Genomic DNA, 19,801 nt, shown 5'->3' with positions numbered 1-19,801 from the left:
GTGATGTGGATGCAAGTACAATTGTTTCTATATGTGTATTTATGACTTGTTGAGCACAGAAACATCCTAGAGGCATACTATTATCCCTGTTCTCTCTCTGAGGGGGGAAGGGTGGCTTAGACGGTGGGTCCTTTGTCAACTGTGCTGACCAAATCAAGGTTCGTCCCTGTGTAGCTTTTGGGGCCCATATACTACAACATCAACACGTTTGTATTGATATACATGGGGACATCAACGTTTGTATTGATATACATGGGGACATCGACGTTTGTATTGATATACATGGGGACATCAACACGTTTGTATTGATATACATGGGGACATCAACATAACGTTTGTATTGATATACATGTTGGGGACATCAACATTTGTCATATACTGTACGTATTTTGCCATATTTAACTGTAAGCCTAAACCAAAAGAATTTCAGATGTACAAGCTCACAACGAGTCACACTGCGACACAGGTTGAGCTTATAGATCAGCTATTTGTTGGTGGATGGCACTGTTATGCAACTAAGTATAATCATGTTTACTCTAATTTCAAATCTAACCTCTAAATGTGACTCATTTCTTTAGGACTGTCAATCTGTCATTGTGGATTATTTTTCTTGTTCATGAAAGCAGGGAATCATAGCTACAAATTGACACATTGGTTATTCAGGTTCTGAATATATGGCTTATAGAGTAATGTCTTGCAGAGATACAGGGAGTTGAGAAATCAGGCCTGAAGGTTCACTTCATGTGATCTGTGGCGTTTTAACACCTATCCCAGGATGCATTGTTGAAAGGTCAGTAGAATTGTTAATCAAGAGACTGGAATAATAATAAATATTGTCAAGCTAAGTTTGTTGAAATGCTTCCACTGCTCAGTTCATAAAAAGCTGTGTTACACTCAGTGGCGTTTCCAGGAATTACATTTTGGGCAGGCAAGAATTACATTTTGGACAGGCAAGATGTGTTAATTGTCGTCTCCCCGCGCACAATCGTAGCACTAAAGGTTTTCAAAGAGATATACCTGCCAGACGAGTAGGATACAAAGGCTGAAAGGCTTGCATTTACATTCCAATGGGTGATTGAGGGTCGCGCTCTACCGCGACGGCCAATCAGCTGTCCATTAATAGTTCTCATGTCTTGTTTTTGTCCTCTTTTTTTCTCATTGTATGGATTTTGGCCAGGCCAGAAATGGATTTGGACAGGCGGACGCCTGCCCTCGCCTTATTGTAGATACGCCTCTGGTTACACTCGCAGTAAGTATTTAATTAATCACAATCATCATCAGTCGATGTGTTTTTTGTCACATTACAGTACAGCTGTTAACAATCCTCTACAGTAACAACATTACACACAGTGATATATTGTCTTAAACCTCCTCGTGTGTGTGTGTGTGTGTGTGTGTGTGTGTGTGTGTGTGTGTGTGTGGTGTTATCGTTTTTAATTTATTTTTATTTTTTATTTAGTTTCAGTTAACTAAAATGTTTTTTTAATTCTAGTTTTCGTTTTTTAGTTAGTTTTAGTTAACTATATTATAACCTTGATAGTGACTTGATATTGATAAATTGCTGATGAACAACAAGCAACAATACAAGAATCATTGTGCATTCAGCATGCATCATAAGGAGTTGGACTACAAAGTATTTGTCCTCATTATAAAGTGTTGGACTGTGTTGCCAAATGCATCGCCTGCTATTTAGCCAATTTGAACGTGCTTTTAAGTTTCCACCGTGCCCACCTGTTGTTGTGTTGTCGGCTGCTGATGTCCTGGGAGGGACCTGCACTCTTAAATAGGTCTGTTGTTGTGTTGTCGGCTGCTGATGTGCTGGGAGGGACCTGCACACTTAAATAGGTCTGTTGTTGTGTTGTCGGCTGCTGATGTGCTGGGAGGGACCTGCACTCTTAAATAGGTCTGTTGTTGTGTTGTCGGCTGCTGATGTGCTGGGAGGGACCTGCACTCTTAAATAGGTCTGTTGTTGTGTTGTCGGCTGCTGATGTGCTGGGAGGGACCTGCACTCTTAAATAGGTCTGTTGTTGTGTTGTCGGCTGCTGATGTGCTGGGAGGGACCTGCACTCTTAAATAGGTCTGTTGTTGTGTTGTCGGCTGCTGATGTGCTGGGAGGGACCTGCACTCTTAGGCTGCGTACACACCTAAAGAACAAATGTTCGGTCCGTGTGCGATGCCTGATTGCTATTTGATTGCTGCTCCAATTCATTTTCAATGGGAGTCACGTCGTTTGATCGGACAAACCTGTCCGATGTGGGGGCGGAGGGCACAACAAACACATCGGACACCTTGTAGTCAAAACAGCCAACGAACAGGGTGGGACTTCAGATCGGACAGAAGGGTGGTTTTTAACCGCCAACTAATAGGAGAGAACTTCCGTTCTTGACAGCACTGGGTGGGGTTTAGGCTGTAGTCTTATTATATCGCTTGTTTGTATGTCTTCTTTTGGCTACGGCCGTGCGTAACTTGGAGAGTCCAAGTTGCGCATGGCTGTCTCCAGTGAGTGGGTCCAGTCTGGTACTAAGTTCTATTCTATATACAGAAATACAGGACGATAGCCAAAATAGCCGTCGGGCCTCGGCAGTTGTGAGGCTGCATTAATAATTAGTTCTAAAAGCATGTATTTTTTACGGGGATCACTATTGATTTTAATAGTAGACGCATATATGTCTATGAGTAGCCTAGAGTAGAAATATAATGGCAGCGTACGAGGTTCACATGCGCAAATATAACAGATGTACAAGTTATCGACACGAATGGTACTTACGGTATGGTACACGATGTAAGCTTGTAGATCTGTTTATTTTAAGCATGCGCCACCGCCACCACGCAAAGTTATGACGCGCGCACATGTGGGGGGAGAGACCCGATATATTTTATAGCTCTATGGGAGAGACGCAGACAGAAAAATATTTAAAATCATCCAGTCTCGCTCTAGCGCACGGCCGCACGCATAAAGAGCCAATGGAGCAAATGTTAAATAAGCTACACAGGTGGTCCTAAAGGATTAATTGATTACATCACTATAGCAAAAGACGTGATATAGGTCAACTGCAGCGGAGCTGTTCTGACTTGAAGCTTAAGACCAGCACTGCTTCAAGTTTAAACCATAAGATGACATGAAAATGCCCGTCGATTTGATGCGCAGAAATAACATAGGCCTATATCGAATCAGGTTAAGGTGCACACATGGAAGAAAAGTCCTTTTTATCGGGATTCGGGGATACTTTGTTGTAGGCTATACGTCTCCGGTGAATTGTATGCACCAGCAGCAAGCACATTATTGTTCAAACACCTGCTCCTCTGTTCATCTGTTGTCTTATTTGGCTAATAAAATAATTATTAAGAATTAATGCAATTTCAAGTTGTTGCTGCAATCATGATTCATGTTGCTGTTCTCTTCTCTCTGTGACTGAAGGTTGCGCCCAAAAAATTTAGACAGTGATTTCCCGCACCCCCTCATGTTATTTTTCCCTCCGTCGTAAAATGACCTATTTTCTTTTTTTCACTATTTGGTTCGCTTAACATGTCCACGTGTCATTTGTTTACATATTTGGTACGCTTTACAAAGTCCAGTGTGAACACCAAACGGACCAAAATCAAAATGCAAATATTTGGTCCTTGGTCCTTGATCCGGACCTTCTAAAGTGAACTTTGAGTGTGAAAAACGGCCTCGACAAACTACCGCTAGCTGCTGCTCCAGTCAAGAAAACTACACTGAACATATGTGCATCTATTTCCGCGTATGTAGCACCGCCCAAATCGCGCAAAGCATTGTGGGACATGGAGGCATCAAATCATAAAAATGTAATCAGTGGTCGGTCGGACAGATCAATGTGTCCGACAGGTGTGTACGAAGCCTTAGGCTGAGCTCACACGGTCGCAACACTGATTTTTGTTGTGAGTGTCATGGCCGCCCCCAATGCATTTCCAATGGAGGTCAAATGGTCTGTTGTATGGCTTTCAGCTGTGTTTCGACTGCGCCCCTCCCCCTCATACAACACAATGTTGTGTCAAACCATGTGACCTCCATTGGAAATGCATTGGGCGGCCATGACACAACACAGCATTGATCCAACGAGCACGAGAATTGCATTAAAGGTGTGAGCTCAGCCTTAGGCTGAGCTCACACCTTTACTGCGCTTGTTGGATGAATGTTGTGTAGTGTCATGGCCGCCCCAATGCATTTCCAATGGACGTCACATGGTTTGACACAACATTGTGTTGTGTGAGGGGGAGGGGGGCAGTCGAAACACAGCTGAAAGCCATACAACAGACCATGTGACCTCCATTGGAAATGCATTGGGGCGGCCATGACACTCACAACAGCAATGCAGTGTTGCGACCGTGTGAGTGAGGCCTTAGGCCTCACTCAGACCTTTACTGCATTGTGAATGTTGTGAGTGTCATGGCCGCTGTCAATGTTGTGAGTGTCATGGCCGCCCCAATGCATTTCCAATGGGAGTCACATGGTTTTTGGACTACATTTTGGACTACAAGCTGTTGTATGGCTTTCAGCTGTGTTTCGACTGCGCCCCTCCCCCTCATACAACACAATGTTGTGTCAAACCATGTGACTCCCATTGGAAATGCATTGGGGCGGCCATGACACTACACAACATTCATCCAAAAGCATACAGCAATGCCGTAAAGGTCTGAGTGAGGCCTTAAATAGGTCTGTTGTTGTGTTGTCGGCTGCTGATGTGCTGGGAGGGACCTGCACTCTTAAATAGGTCCGTTACTTTGGCACATTTGGAGGCATCTGCCTGAAGCTGTTTTCTTTTCCAGCAAGATTCCAGCAAACTTTATTTCTCCTGCTCTCCTGCTCGGCTGCTGCCCCCCACCCTCCAGGCAGGCCAGCCCAGGTCATTGTGAGGTCAGCAGCGCGCTGTCTCTCTGCATGTTGCGCGACACGGCCGACACCACAGTACTACGAAGCCTAAACACGCGCATCTACCCACAGCTGTATAGTTAATTAGTCTGCCTCGGGCCGGCCGTGTGGAGTGTGTACTGTGTGTGTGACACTGAGGCCCCTTTTCCACCGGCTGGTTCCCAATGGGAACCGGTTCAGTTCTTTTCCACCGGTTGGTTCCCAATGGGAACTGGTTCAGTTCTTTTCCACCGGTTGGTTCCCAATGGGAACCGGTTCAGTTCTTTTCCACCGGTTGGTTCCCAATGGGAACCGGTTCAGTTCTTTTCCACCGGTTGGTTCCCAATGGGAACCGGTTCAGTTCTTTTCCACCGGTTGGTTCCCAATGGGAACCGGTTCAGTTCTTTTCCACCGGCTGGTTCCCAATGGGAACCGGTTCAGTTCTTTTCCACCGGTTGGTTCCCAATGGGAACCGGTTCAGTTCTTTTCCACCGGTTGGTTCCCAATGGGAACCGGTTCAGTTCTTTTCCACCGGTTGGTTCCCAATGGGAACCGGTTCAGTTATTTTCCACCGGTTGGTTCCCAATGGGAACCGGTTCAGTTCTTTTCCACCGGTTGGTTCCCAATGGGAACCGGTTCAGTTCTTTTCCACCGGCTGGTTCCCAATGGGAACCGGTTCAGTTCTTTTCCACCGGCTGGTTCCCAATGGGAACCGGTTCAGTTCTTTTCCACCGGTTGGTTCCCAATGGGAACCGGTTCAGTTCTTTTCCACCGGTTGATTCCCAATGGGAACCGGTTCAGTTCTTTTCCACTTGGTTGCATGCTGAAAATAGCCGATCTACAAGCTCAGTGTGAGCTTGTAGATGTGAAAAAAGGCAATGCTGGTGAACTACACACACACACACACACACACAGCATCCCCTCCGTCTCTCTCGTTCACATTTCTTCATTACAGGCACCCATGGGCCTGTTCTATCCTACAACATTTGGCATCGTGGGTCAGAAGATGACATCACTGCAGTACCGTTCCCAAGGCGACCCAGAGGACCCTCACGATGAGCACTACCTGCTGGGCACCCAGAGTAAACAGGACCAGGTAACACACACACACACATACACATACACATTTTACGCTCTCAAGAGTTACATTATTCTTAAACATCTGAATTACTTAGTTAATTTACAAGAAGTCTACACAATTAGAGCATGTAGAACAGGGGTGCCCACACTTTTTGACTTGAGAGCTACTTTCAAAATGACCAGCTCGGCAAGATCTACCCACCAAATCAATTATTATACCATTGCTGAAAATAGTTTAAATATGTACCCGAGGGGGCTTCGGAAAAGTAGAGTTTGTGTTACATTCTGTACAATATAAGACAAATGCACTTGGAATGGGAAAATGGGAAAAAAAACATTTTCAATATATTTAAATGAAATACTCTTTAGGGGCATGTCATGTGATCTACCTGCACAGCCTTTGTGATCTACTGGTAGATCGCGATCTACCTTTTGGGTACCCCTGATGTAGAAGAATGTGTTATTTTGGTCAACCAAAGACAAAATTCTTTAGTTTTGGGGTCTGAGAGGCTAAATGTCATCAAATGGTGGTCGGTGGCTCAAATGCTGAATAAATAGTGGGCCCTGGGATATATATGTAATAATTACATGTCTGCTCCTGCTCTTTGCCTTTCTCTCTGTGCACTCCCTTTCCGCTTCGTTCTCCCCATCTTTACCCTCTTCCTGTCTCTCTCCTTCCTCCCATCTCCATTTTTCTCTCTCCATCCCACCCTTCTCCCTTCAAACCCTCTCCAGTCCTCCAAATCCTCTGCACAGGAAGCCCGTCTCCAGACCAGGAGGGGGTGGTGTGGAGGGCGAGCTGAGTGGACAGGGAGGGAGCGGCGACCCCTCTGACCCCACCAGGCCTGGTAAGACTTATTTTTTTTATGTTTTCCACAAACGCACTAATCACAACATGGTGAAAAACATTCCCAAACCATTCACAAAGAAATTATATAAAAATAGTAAAAAGTGGGGTTTTTTTAACTCGTCTTAACGTCCATGGCAATCAGTGCATAATTAGATTCAGCTCGTCTTAACGTCCCTGGCACTTAAACAGTTTTAACGGGGCGCCCGCTGGCCTAGCGGTCCAGGCACATACCACATATAGGCACATACATACCGGACAGCATGTTGCAGGTTTGTATCCCGATCCCGACGACCTTTGCCGCGTGTCATTCCCTGTCTCTCTCTCTCTCTCCCTGTTTCCTGTCTCTCTCCACTGTCCTATCAATAAAGGCAGAAAAGCCCTCCCAAAAAACATTAAAAAAACCAAAGTTAAATGAACCAAGGACTTGACTGTGTAGGACATGTAATGCCCTCAACCTCGTTGGCACTTCTGTGGTACTGGTGAGTTGGTGACTCAGCCACTTAATGCATGTATCACGTAGGCAGAGAAGTGATTACGAATCTACCTAAGTTATTATTTTTTCCCCCATAAAACAAAAAGCAGACGTAGAAGTTCATAATGCATTGCGATGTGTTTGTAGATCAACTATTTTTATTGTCGTAGGACTACGGTATGTTTACAATTGGGCTTGAGTGGTTACTCCTTTCTGTCCTGTTCTTTTTCCACCATGTAATATACTGTATAATAGAACAGAAATGCCTTTTTTTAAAGGGTAACTTTACTTAGACCTGTCTTAGAGGGGGACATGAACTGACTGTAAATGAGAACCTCAATGCCTGTGCTGGAACAATAATCATAAACAGGATTTAAGTTCAACAAGGAGCTTATTGTACTATCCTTTCCAAATTCCAACCATAGCAATCATCTACAAAATCGAATCAAATGCTTCAGTCTAGACCGCAGATTACTATTGTATGTACTGTACAGCCCTGTACAGTACACACTTTGGTGGGGATTCAATGGGGAATGTATGCCACCCAAATGATCAATAAATCATCCAGCATGTTACTAAGTTCATGCATCGGTCACTGGCACATAAATTTGATGGTAGGTCACTAATATATTTTAAGAGTACTAGTGATATTCTGATATCACTATTCTGATATCGTGACTGTGTGCACTTTCTGCAGGACATGGACCCTCGTCTGATCTCGTGGAAAGGCGGGGCGGTGCTGGCGTGTTTGGACACCACCCAGGAGATGTGGATCCACCAGAGAGAGTGGCATCGCTTTGGCGTCCGCATTTGTCTGGTGACCAGGCAGTGGCAGTGACCACAGAGAATGTTCACATGAAATAAAAACATGTGCTCCGAGAGAGGGTCGTATTCATCGGGTGAACACGAAGAACGTACACCGGTATTATGCTCTCATGTGCAAGTATTTAATGGTGGTAAATTCCGAGCCACCAGGCTCTTCCTCATATCTTGGGAACACGAGAACATCCACTTGAAATGAACTAGTAAAACAAATAACACAAAGCACTACATACTGTACTGTAAGACAGATCGAGTCAGTATGGTGGTAGAGAAACAGGCTTCACGTCTCATATTTTGTCACTGTACTGCCGAGGTGACCTTGAGCAAGGCATTGCGTCCCTAGCATGCCCCAAAGGGGCTCTGCTCTGTGGCTCACCCTGTGCTTGGACCTTCATGTGGAGGAGAGGGAGGCTCCCCCTTTGGCAGTCAAAAAAACAATTTCAAATGCGTTGAGCTTTAGTACAGGAAATCTATGGAAAAATCTATGGGCTAAATTTGGCCATAGCAACTTGCCCAAATGTGCTGACCTCATTACATTTTGGCAAGTTGCTATGGCCAAATTTAGCCCAATGAGTGTTTTTATGCAAAACTAATGCTTGGAATGGCTTCAGCATCATGACAACAACCTAGTTTGATATGTCACATGCTACTTAAAGCATAAGGAAATTTAGAAAATATTGCCTTATAATAGGATGTCAATGGTGGCCATACTGTACAGGCCATTTTCAACACTTTCCCCTCAGACAATTCCAGGCAACTTTCTTTCTGTTATTCAGGATATATTGAAGATGCAAAATCAGTTGAGTTTGGTTTTTTTGCAATTAGTTAGAGGTCAAATTACATTATTACTGGACTAATTGTAGATTGTCTATTTTCGATATTTCTATGTATAGTATATAGAAGAGAATAATTCAATTGGTTGAGATGGAGAGAGAGAGAGAGGAACCAGAGACAGAAAATACTGTTAAACTGAGTTCAATTGTTTTTCCAACACATCCTTTGGGGGCCGGATAAACATGAAATGGTTGCCAACTAATTTATAAGCATGACCTGGTGGTATAAATCCATACAATGTTATATATCTGCCCTGCCTCTCACTGCCTCTGTCTGAAATGAAGCATAACATTTGGGGGGTCTTTTAAAAGGTATAGTTGGGTGCCACCGATATTGTCCCTTATCATTTGACCCATTTAGACCTGACCTCAAAATTTTAAAAAATCCTTCTAAATCCTCCAGTTTTCTGAAATAAATATTTTCACGATTTTTCAAAAATAGCAGACCTACAAGCTCGTAGCGCGCCACTCGGTGGCGCGCTATGAGCTTGTAGATCTGCTATTTTTCAATAGCTAAATTATAACATAATGTTTAAAACACCAAAAGGGGTTCCCGCCCAAAATGGGTTAACTGTCCTTTTGCGCAGATCACGCAAACCTCAGCAAAAACAAAAGGACAATATCGATGGCCTCCAACTGTACATGATTTTTTTCTTTTTTTACAGTTTATCACAAGTCTGAATCTGGATTAAACGTCACCTACAGTGTAGGTTTTTGTTTTGTACATAAACGTAAGTGGGTTCTTCACCCCTGTAATAGTTTGTATATACACTAGTGAACCAAAATACATTTCATTGACACAGCAACTTAATAACTGTAATTGAATTTGGAGAAATCTGGGATTCCTTTCTCATTGTGTTGTTAAAATCCAATCTAACCACTAATGGAGATCCTCAACTTTGCTTGACTTGTTTACCAAAACCTAACCTTGGACATTCTTATGCTTAATCTCCAGATCTGATGAGCAAATGTTTAACGCATGTTTGCACTTGTAGGCAGGACTCGTTAATTGTCCGTATTTTTTAGTAACTACCCCAGGGAGAATAACATGGGGTCATCTTAAAATTGTCTCATATACGAATTGTGGTCCACAATGGCATAATTGACAATGAATAAAGTCACAACACCAACTTTGATGAGGCAGTATTGCTTCGTTTTAAAAAATATATAAGCTTTTCTTAATTTCCTGATTTTCCTGAAAAATGAACATTTTGGAGTTAGGTGGTTTCCTCCCAGCAGACAACAGAGATATGTGAACGTGCTGGGCCGTTGATATCATTGCTTTAATCGGGCCTAAAATGTTGAGCCCGATCCGGCCCAGCCTGACAAAAGTTCGGCCCAAGCCCGGCCCAAAGCCTGAGAACTATGGGACAAACTGGGCGCAGCCTGCCTGGCCCGAGAGCCAGTAGCAAGCAGCCCTTTTCTCTAAATTAAATATTATTGGCTTTTTCTGCACACTGACAACAAAATGCTCTTCAGTTGCTCCTGGGTCCTATATTGTCCTTCTAGGGCTGCGCTGGAGCCCGAGCCTGGCCCAGAAGCCCGACATATATGGGACAAATTCGGGTCCCGACATGGGCTCCACCATCGGAGTGTGAATGGACACACATTGTAATGGGCTTTCAAAAAAAGGCGCTATAGAATTGCAGACTATTTTACCCACCTTGTCTTAACACTTTGATTGCTGGAAGATCTCAACAGGCCTATTTGGATGTTGCTGCCATTTAACATTGCACAAAGGCCTTGTTCGGGGGCCCACAGTAAAATGTTCTCTTATAGCGAGAATCACACGCCTACATCAAAAGAAAGCTGAACTTGTCCACTTCAATTAAAAAAATACATTTTGATTTTACCATGTTCCATTCTGGAGATATTGACCTTTTTGCAACACCTGCATTTGCCTGGAAGTGGTTATCTTGAACAGCGAGCAGAGTTATGGATGGTTTAAAGTCAGAGACATTGACAGGCAGATATAAAATTGAACCCAATAAATATCCTATACATCCTATACACCGAATGAAAGCCCTGAATGTGTACTTTTACGAGGAAAACAGTAAACATTGATCCCATCTACAGTTAGACAGTAATTGGTTATTGAATACAGCTTGTGCCCACCAGATAACTTCAGAGAAGACATGGACGTGAACTCCTCAATATTCACAAAATAAGGCCTATAGCGACATATAAATACTATATACCGTATGAAACAGAAGACTCTGCTTTCATAAGAAAAAAACTTCTACTGTAGTAATAATAAAAATCACACCCCTGTGAAGTGAGCGGTGCAACTCTGTCCCATATTGCACCACTCACTTCACATGGGTGTGATTTTTATTATTACTACAGTAGAAGTTTTTTTCTTATGAAAGCAGAGAGTCTTCTGTTTCATACGGTATATAGTATTTATATGTCGCTATAGGCCTTATTTTGTGAATATTGAGTTCAGGTCCATGTCTTCTCTGCAGTTATATCTGGTGGGCGCAATGTGCATCCACCCAGTATCCAATTTATGACAAACTGTACATGGGATCAATGTTTACTCTTTTCCTCGTAAAAGTACACATTCAGGGCTTTCATTCGATGTATAGGATGTATAGCATATTTATTGTGTTTATTGTTATATCTGCCTGTCAATGTCTGACTATAAACCTTCATAACTATGCTTTCTTTTTGATGATGATTGCCGCCTCGCCTAATCTATCTCACTGCTTTCATTGTTTTGATCGCAGTAACATTGGGGGGGGGGGTCATGGGCACATTGGGCAGCAAAAGTCTTGATCCGTACGGCTATAAAAAGTCCCATTTCACCGTTCGGTTCAGAACTATAGTATAACGGTGAGACGCGTTGTCATCATCAGCTGATTTTGTTTTTCAAGCTAGTGAAGTATATTTACTAACAAGAGAACATGCCTGGGCATGCAGGTTGGAGGCGATGGAGGAAAAAAAAAAGATTCCCCCGGCTGTGATGTCAACGACAACGGATCACAACACCACGGTTTAGGACGCGGAAAAGTTCGTTATACATTACACCCGGGTCGATTACGTCCCCGATGCGTTCATTGCGGTCTTATCACTACAATTATAATGAATAAAAAAGCGTTACAATCACACGTCCGAGCGATCTCCGATTATGACGGTTCTGCATGGCGATACGTGATCCACCAACGGCACACTGTCTTGTCGTGGCGGCCCGTCGATACTGTGGTTAGTTCGTAGTATTGTAGGCTCGGGGATCGTTTGGTCGCTACAGTATGAAGAAGGAAACATGCATCTGTCCATGTGTGTTGCAGACGCAATGCAATGCCGATCGGTTGTTTTTTTCCGAGAGACAGAGCCAGCCAGGACAGAGCCCCCATCTCGCAGGCTCCTCCTGCAGGAGAAACAGGAGGGGAGGGGGGATCGAGTAGTATAGTGTTGTGTGAAAGCCAATAGCTGGAGGAAAGCCTGGTGAGGCGAGGTTAGGTTAAATTTGATTCTTTTCATACACCGACTGGATCATTCCATGGGCGCGTCCATTTTAGACTGGCTTAGTGGCTTCTACACGTAAAGCGGCCCGCCCTCCTGTTTTCAGGATGGGAGGGGGGTTTTTTTGTTTTGGTTTTTTTTCTGATCACGTGAGCGGGACTAAGCAACAATGATAGGGCGATGGTTCTTCATTGTCCGGGTGGGTAAAAAGATGAATGAAAGTATGCTATAAAAAAGTGATTGAAACGTATTGATACGTGATCCGCACCCGACGTTTGATTAATTGATAACGTATTGATACGCGATCCGCGTTGGGAGTGTTAAGTTATAATACCTGTGTGTTTCAGCTTCAGCCATGATGTAATGAGTTTCATCTTGTATTTAAAGACCTGAGCCTGGGAAAGACATGATGTTCATGGTTAACAACTTCAACATGAATTTGATATTCAGTAAAAAAAGAAGAAAAAAAAACACTCCAATTATGCCAGGTTGCATAACTTCCAAGTGTATGCTGTTGGCCAGTAGAGGGCAGTATATGAATAGAATAAGAAAAGCACCACATTGACACTGCAGTATGGTGTGGGTTAGATAAGCAGCACTACTTTAAGCCCAGAGAAAGGACAGGTGTTCTGTTCCAGTTCATGTGTCATAGCTGCTGATTAGAAAGCTGTTTTATAATGTCACCTCATTGGCACATTCTCGGTGTGCTGCATTAAAAATAGCTGCAAAATTAATCTTTAAAATCATCCACATGTAAATTCTCCATTCATTGTCAATGGGAATTCAATGTTTGTGTAAGTCTGTGAAGACAAAAATCTACACAGGCATAGAATGTTCTATTCTGTTGGCAGGCTTGTGGTCGCTTCCATGGAGTCAGTCAGTCAGATGAATCGATAAGGACCAGGGTGTGAAGTCCATGCAGAGAGAGGTAAGTTTTCCAAGGGATTTATTGTTGATTTAATACACATACTGTAGAGCTGGGCAACTTTGACGATGGAGAGGGCCACTATATTTCCACACTCACTCCCTAGGGCCACATATCACTGTCGTGGCAAAGATAGCAGATCTACAAGCTCAAAACGCATCGCAGTGCGGCGTTTTGAGCTTGTAGATCTGCTATTTTTGCTATATTAAAATGTATATCTCGATTTTATCTCGGCCTGTTATAGCGCCACCATGAGGCAGCTTTTCACATTTTTTACCTAAAACTGCACCGATCTGCGTGAAACGTTGCATGCACACTCCCTAGAGGCCAAGGACAAACCGTTGACCTGCATTTTCCGCATCTGCCTTTTATAGCGCCACCAGGAGGCCGACTTTTGTAAAACAAATTTTTTGATATTACTCCTCCACATTCTGTCCAAAAATCTCACAAATCGTTACACACTATCTCTATGGTCATGTGCTCAAGTCGGATCTGTCCGATATTTCATATTCCATCCTAATTGGCTATAATTAGCTTTCACAGTTTGCACGATTGCCCCGTTTTGAACAAAAGCCTCAAATCATGAACGCAGCATGCAATTTACGTGAAATCTTTCACACATTTTCTTACTAGGCTGAGGAATATATCCCACCCTTTTCACATTGGCCTGTTATAGCGCCACCAACAGGTTGATTTTTGCAAAACACATTTTTGGAACAAAATGCCTCAAAAACATGTTTATATTAATCCTAAACATTTTGCCAAACATCTCACACAGTCCTATCCTCCTGGTGGAGACCTGTGCCCAGAAGGGCACTTTTTCTAGTTTAGACTGAAGTAATTACAGCGGGTCATGTTTGCATGTTGTGGAAGTAACAGCTGAAACCAATATATCAGTATTCTGACATTAACTTGAGGGCCACATTAAGTGAAGGTGGGGGCCGCATGTGGCCCCCGGGCTTAGCAGCATTTTAGAGAAGGTTCTGTGGGAGAAAGATTAGTCTCATATTCACTGATTGTTTTTTTTATTGAGGATAAGAACTTGACACTCTTATTCAGATTCCAGAGAAATGTGGAATACATTTTTAAAGTAGTCTATGTGTATAATCGTAGGAAGGGTTTCAGTTCTTTGATGACCTGGGTTAGTGTCGAAGTGGACCCTTTGGATAAAATGGCGCTATATAAATGCACCATTTACCATTCATGGCAAAAATGATATTAAAGTGACTAGACTAGTTCCTAGTGAGAATGAGTGGTAACTATGCCTCACAGTGAGTCAGGACCTGGCAATAATATGCAACAGTATCTGTGTTCCTATAGAGTTCCTACAGCGGTGCAAGGCAAGAGCTACGAAAAAGAGATGGCATAGTATTTTTTGTTTGTTTGTTCAACATGAGCGTCATTACTCCATGTGCACAAAGGTAGAGAAGAAGTGCCATTGCTTATTGGTTGCCAAGATGTACTATAGAGTGTCGCAGTCCCGCCCCCTGTCATGACGACGCCAGGCCCAGGAAATGAATCCCAATGCATTTTTCCCATAGACATTTCACAAAGTATTTATTTAAAGACGGTTACGCCGCGGACAAAGCCAACTCGAGTCGTGACAAATCATGACAATAATAAACACAATATTTTGGACCAAACAAATAATTACAAAGAAGAAAAACAACAAAAAAAGTGTTGTAACCTGCCGTTTTTTTCTTCTTTCTAATTATTTGTTCGGCCCAAAAAATTGTGTTTGTTGTCATGATTTGTCACGACAAGAGTTGGCTTTGTACGAGGCTTAAAAGGTCTTTAAATACTTTTTAAAAAGTCTATGAGGAAAATGAACGGAGATTCATTTCCTGGGCCCTGGTAGGGGGGCGGGACTGCGACGCTCTATAACAATCCATTTGAAGGAATACAAGGGCCAATAAAGGCCAAGCCATGTAGAACGTGTCTTGTGAATGTGAGGGAGGGAGGGATAGAGGGATAAATGTTCATGTCTGTAATATGTGAGTGTGCATTGTGTGCATTGATTGATTGATTGATTGATTGAATATTTTATTAGACAAAAGAAAAAATGCAAACAGCACAATGTAGCCTACAGTCAGGCATTTTGGTCCAAAGGGATTTCCGAAGAAAGACCTTGCAGTCTTGTTTCCATTCAGGTCCCATGCACTCACACACATACAGTCATGAACAAGAATCTAAAACAGTAATTAGTCACCTCCTCTCCCTCTGACCTGCTGACAGGTGACATTTTAGGTCTGTTTTAAAGGAGGCCAGTGATTTGCTTGTTTTAAGGGAAGGGGGCAGGCCATTCCACACCTGAATAGCAGTGCTGCCGCTGCTGCGGAAGGTGAATTTACCCATGTTTGTTTTGTAAGTGGGCGGCACCAGATCATTGTTTACGCTACCTCTAGTTTTGTGGCTGTGGGTGTCGCTCACTTTTTTTTAAGTAATCAATCAAGTAAATGGGCATGGAGTGCATAGTTGCATGTACAATTTTGAATGTCAGACCCATTGCCTAGATTGTATGTAGTAGTAGTACAGTTTATGTCACATCAAAACTCTGCAAACTCTTTTGAGCTTTTAACAACATGTTCACTAGTTCAGTGAATCTTACAGTAGTTGTAGTAGCATCAACATGATTCTGAAAATCACATGAGGGTGCCTTTGTTTCGCTTTTGTTTTGTACGTCATAGGGGTCCATAGACTTGGCGTTGGTGTTTTAAGCATTATGTTATACTTTAGCTATTGAAACATAGCAGATCTACAAGCTCATAGCGCGGCACCGTGCTACGAGCTTGTAGATCTGCCATTTTTGAAAAATCGTGACAATGTGGCACAAATCTTTGAATATTTATTCCTTCAGAGAGAACGTTTTTAACTCAAATCTTTGCTGCTGGGGGGTGTCCCTGGAACAAAATATTTTCAAATGGGAGCCGGCGGCTAATTACATATAATTCTGGGGCTCCTTGACATGAAATAGTTTTAGAACAACTGATATAGAAAGATACATTTTTTTCCCGGAAAACTTGTAGCATCTGGTATCAGGTCGAAATGGGTGAATCCATCCTGGCTTGTTTCTTGTACGAAACAAGATTTGTTAGAAGATGCTCTATACCCAGGGGCAAAGGGGGTTGACCTGCATTTGTCATAACATACAAAGTTGTCCACCAGAAATAATATCTATGACCCCATAGGATCACAACCTATATGGACAACTCGGTCAATTTTGTTTTGCGAAAGTCCAATATGGCCGCCCCCAATATTAGCCCCTATTAGTTATAATGGGGGGTGAATAGGGCAACATTTTAAACTGAGAGATATTTCCACGAAACTTCTCAGGTTGATCAATGATATGAATATGAACATGTTTTGTATTGCAAGTTTCCATGAAATCCAATATGGCCGCCACAATATGGCCACCACAATATTAGCACCAAGAAAATAGGTTTTGGCTCTAACTTCTGAACCAGATGAGCTAGAAATGCAAACTTGGTGTCTATTTCATGGTTTCTGACCATGAGAGACTCAATGGAATACCTATTTTTATTATTGGGTGTGTCTGGACCCTTATTGTGCATATTTACAAGATGGTGGCTACCCGAAATAGTGCTTTACGATGATTTCTACCATGATTGTTGATTGATTGATTGTTTTGGCAAACACAAGCAATATTAATCCATTGGCTAAGATTCATGGCACAGAAGGAACATATTTTCTTGAGCTTGCATATTGTCAAAATGGCTGAAAACATGAAAAAGAAAAGAGACATTACATTTCCTGTCAGATCCTATTACCCAGGGGGGCAAACCACCCCTTTTTGGATACCTGCATTTGCCATAACATCAAAGGTTGTCCACCAGAAATATCTATGACCCAATAGAATCACAACCTATATGGACACACCGGTCAATTTCTTTGCTGGAAATCCAATATGGCCACCACAATATTAGCCTATAATGCGGGTGAATAGGGCAACATTTTTAACTGAGGGATATTTCCACGAAACTTCACAGGTTGATCAATGATATGAATACCATAATGGTTTGTATTGGAAGTTTCCATGATATCCAATATGGCCACCACAATACTAGCACCCAGAAAATACATTTGGCTCTAAATTCTGAACCAGATGAGCTATAAATACAAACTCATGGTTTCTAACCACGAGAGATACAGTATATAAATATTTTCCCTCTATTAAGTATTATTGTTCTGGGGTGTTTCTTTGCAGTGATGGTCCCCTGTCCATCTAGAGCCAGCCTGGCCTATGCCAGAAAATCTGTTCATGTGCCAGGGACTGGAGACAAGATGCAACAGGAGCTTCACTCCATTCCTGACTGGGGATGCATCACCATTATCTTGGACTCTGGCTGGCATCCTGTAATGAAAGGACGCGATGAGAGATCAATGTCCCTGGACAGCCAAACTTGCCATATCTGCCATAGGCCCTCACGGTTGACTGTGTGAAAGGCCTTGGTGAGGTCGACAAACACCATATAGAGACCCTTCTGCTCTCTGCACTTTTCTTGCAGCTGGCAAATGGAAAAGATCATGTTACAGGTGCCTCTGCCTCCGTGGAAACCACATTGGGATCCTGGGACAACATTCTCAGCATGGCTGATTAGCCGGTTGAGGATGATTCTTGCTAAGATCTTTCCTGTGATGTTCAGGACTCAGGAGGGCTATACCATGATGGTTATCGCAGTATGCCCTGTCCCCTTTCCTCTTGTAAACATGCACTATGGATGCGTCCTTGAAGTCTTGAGGGACTTCCCCCTCTTCCAGATTACCTGGTACAGGTGCCATGCCTCAATTCTTGTAGATGTCTGCGGGCAACCCATCACCTCCTGGTGCCTTTCCAGAAGTGGTTTGTTGGAGTGCTTTCACTGTCTCTGCACTGGTGGGGGGGGGGGGGTCAGCCAGATCAGCTTTGATTGGCAGCTGGGGTATCGTGGCAATATCCTCTTCGGAAATTGAGGACTCTCTGTTTAAGACCTCACTGAAGTGTGCTAGGATGTCACTCTTGTCAGTGAGCAGGACACTTGTCAGAGGAGCGGACTGGAGTTGAGCCAGTGGCTTTGGGCCTATAAAGAGCACACAGAATGATGCATGCATCTGAGACATTCCCAGTCAGGAATGGAGTGAAGCTCCTGCTGCATCTTGTCTCCAGTCCCTGGCACATGAACAGATTTTCTGGCAGCCTTTGATACAGCTACATGATATTGTCTTGTTCATTGACATAGGCCAGGCTGGCTCTGTAGATGGACAGGGGACTGCATTCCCGTCACTGAGAGACCATCCAGACTCAGTGAAGGAAGGGATGTCCGGCTTGGCGATGCACGTCCCTGCCATTCACCCGCATTATAGGCTAATGGGGGCTAATATTGTGGTGGCCATATTGGATTTCCAGCAAAGAAATTGACCGGTGTGTCCACATAGGTTGTGATTCTATTGGGTCATAGATATTTCTGGTGGACAACCTTTGATGTTATGGCAAATGCAGGTATCCAAAAAAGGAGTGGTTTGCCCCCCTGGGTAATAGGATCTGACAGGAAATGTAATGTCTTTTCTTTTTCATGTTTGCAGCCATTTTGACAATATGCAAGCTCAAGAAAATATGTTCCTTCTGTGCCATGAATCTTAGCCAATGGATTAATATTGCTTGTGTTTGCCAAAACAGTCACCAATCATGGTAGAGATCATGGTAAAGCACTATTTTGGGTAGCCACCATCTTGTAAATATGCACAATAAGGGTCCAGACACACCCAATAATGAAAATAGGTATTCCATTGAGTCTCTCATGGTCAAAAACCATGAAATAGACACCAAGTTTGCATTTCTAGCTTATCTGGTTCAGAAGTTAGAGCCAAAACCTATTTTCTTGGTGCTAATAATGTGGCGGCCATATTGTGGTAGCCATATTGGATTTCATGGAAACTTGCAATACAAAAAATGTTCGTATTCATATCATTGTTCAACCTGAGAAGTTTCGTGGAAATATATATATAATATATATATAATACAATATAATATAATATAAAATATTTGCCCTATTCACCCCCCATTATAACTAATAGGGGCTAATATTGGGGGCGGCCATATTGGACTTTCGCAACAAAATTGACCGAGTTGTCCATATAGGTTGTGATCCTATGGGGTCATCATAGATATTATTTCTAGTGGACAACTTTGTATGTTATGACAAATGCAGGTTTCCTAAAAAAAGGGTGGTTTGCCCCCTGGGTAATAGGATCTGACAGGAAATGTAATGTCTTTTCTTTTTCATGTTTGCAGCCATTTTGACAATATGCAAGCTCAAGAAAATATGTTCCTTCTGTGCCATGAAACACACATTAAAAGGGTGGTTTGCCCCCTGGGTACTAGTCTAAACACACATTAAAAGGGTGGTTTGCCCCCTGGGTACTAGTCTAAACACACATTAAAAGGGTGGTTTGCCCCCTCGGTACTAGTCTAAACACACATTAAAAG

The 19,801-nt window shown here is 42.9% G+C and overlaps 1 long non-coding RNA gene and 1 pseudogene across 2 annotated transcripts in view; both read left to right on the top strand.

The window, feature by feature from the left end:
* LOC306933939 (actin-related protein 8-like) overlaps positions 1-8,110 on the top strand; it is a 105,476-nt pseudogene extending 97,366 nt beyond the window's left edge. The window contains exons 8-11 of the transcript in view: positions 5,826-5,966; positions 6,686-6,798; positions 7,643-7,668; positions 7,970-8,110. The product of the transcript in view is annotated as an actin-related protein 8-like (transcript). The remainder of the gene's footprint in view (positions 1-5,825; positions 5,967-6,685; positions 6,799-7,642; positions 7,669-7,969) is intronic.
* Positions 8,111-9,071: 961 nt separating this feature from the next.
* Positions 9,072-9,766, top strand: LOC306918226. Its single transcript, XR_013789307.1, has 2 exons — positions 9,072-9,249; positions 9,593-9,766. It is a non-coding gene; the product is annotated as an uncharacterized lncRNA (long non-coding RNA).
* Positions 9,767-19,801: the final 10,035 nt, after the last annotated feature.

Source organism: Electrona antarctica, assembly GCF_951216825.1.
Source record: "Electrona antarctica genome assembly, chromosome: 2".
In the NCBI taxonomy this organism is placed as follows: domain Eukaryota; kingdom Metazoa; phylum Chordata; class Actinopteri; order Myctophiformes; family Myctophidae; genus Electrona; species Electrona antarctica.
Note: the sequence above shows the minus strand (reverse complement) of the source record. Positions and strands in the feature narration are given on the sequence as shown.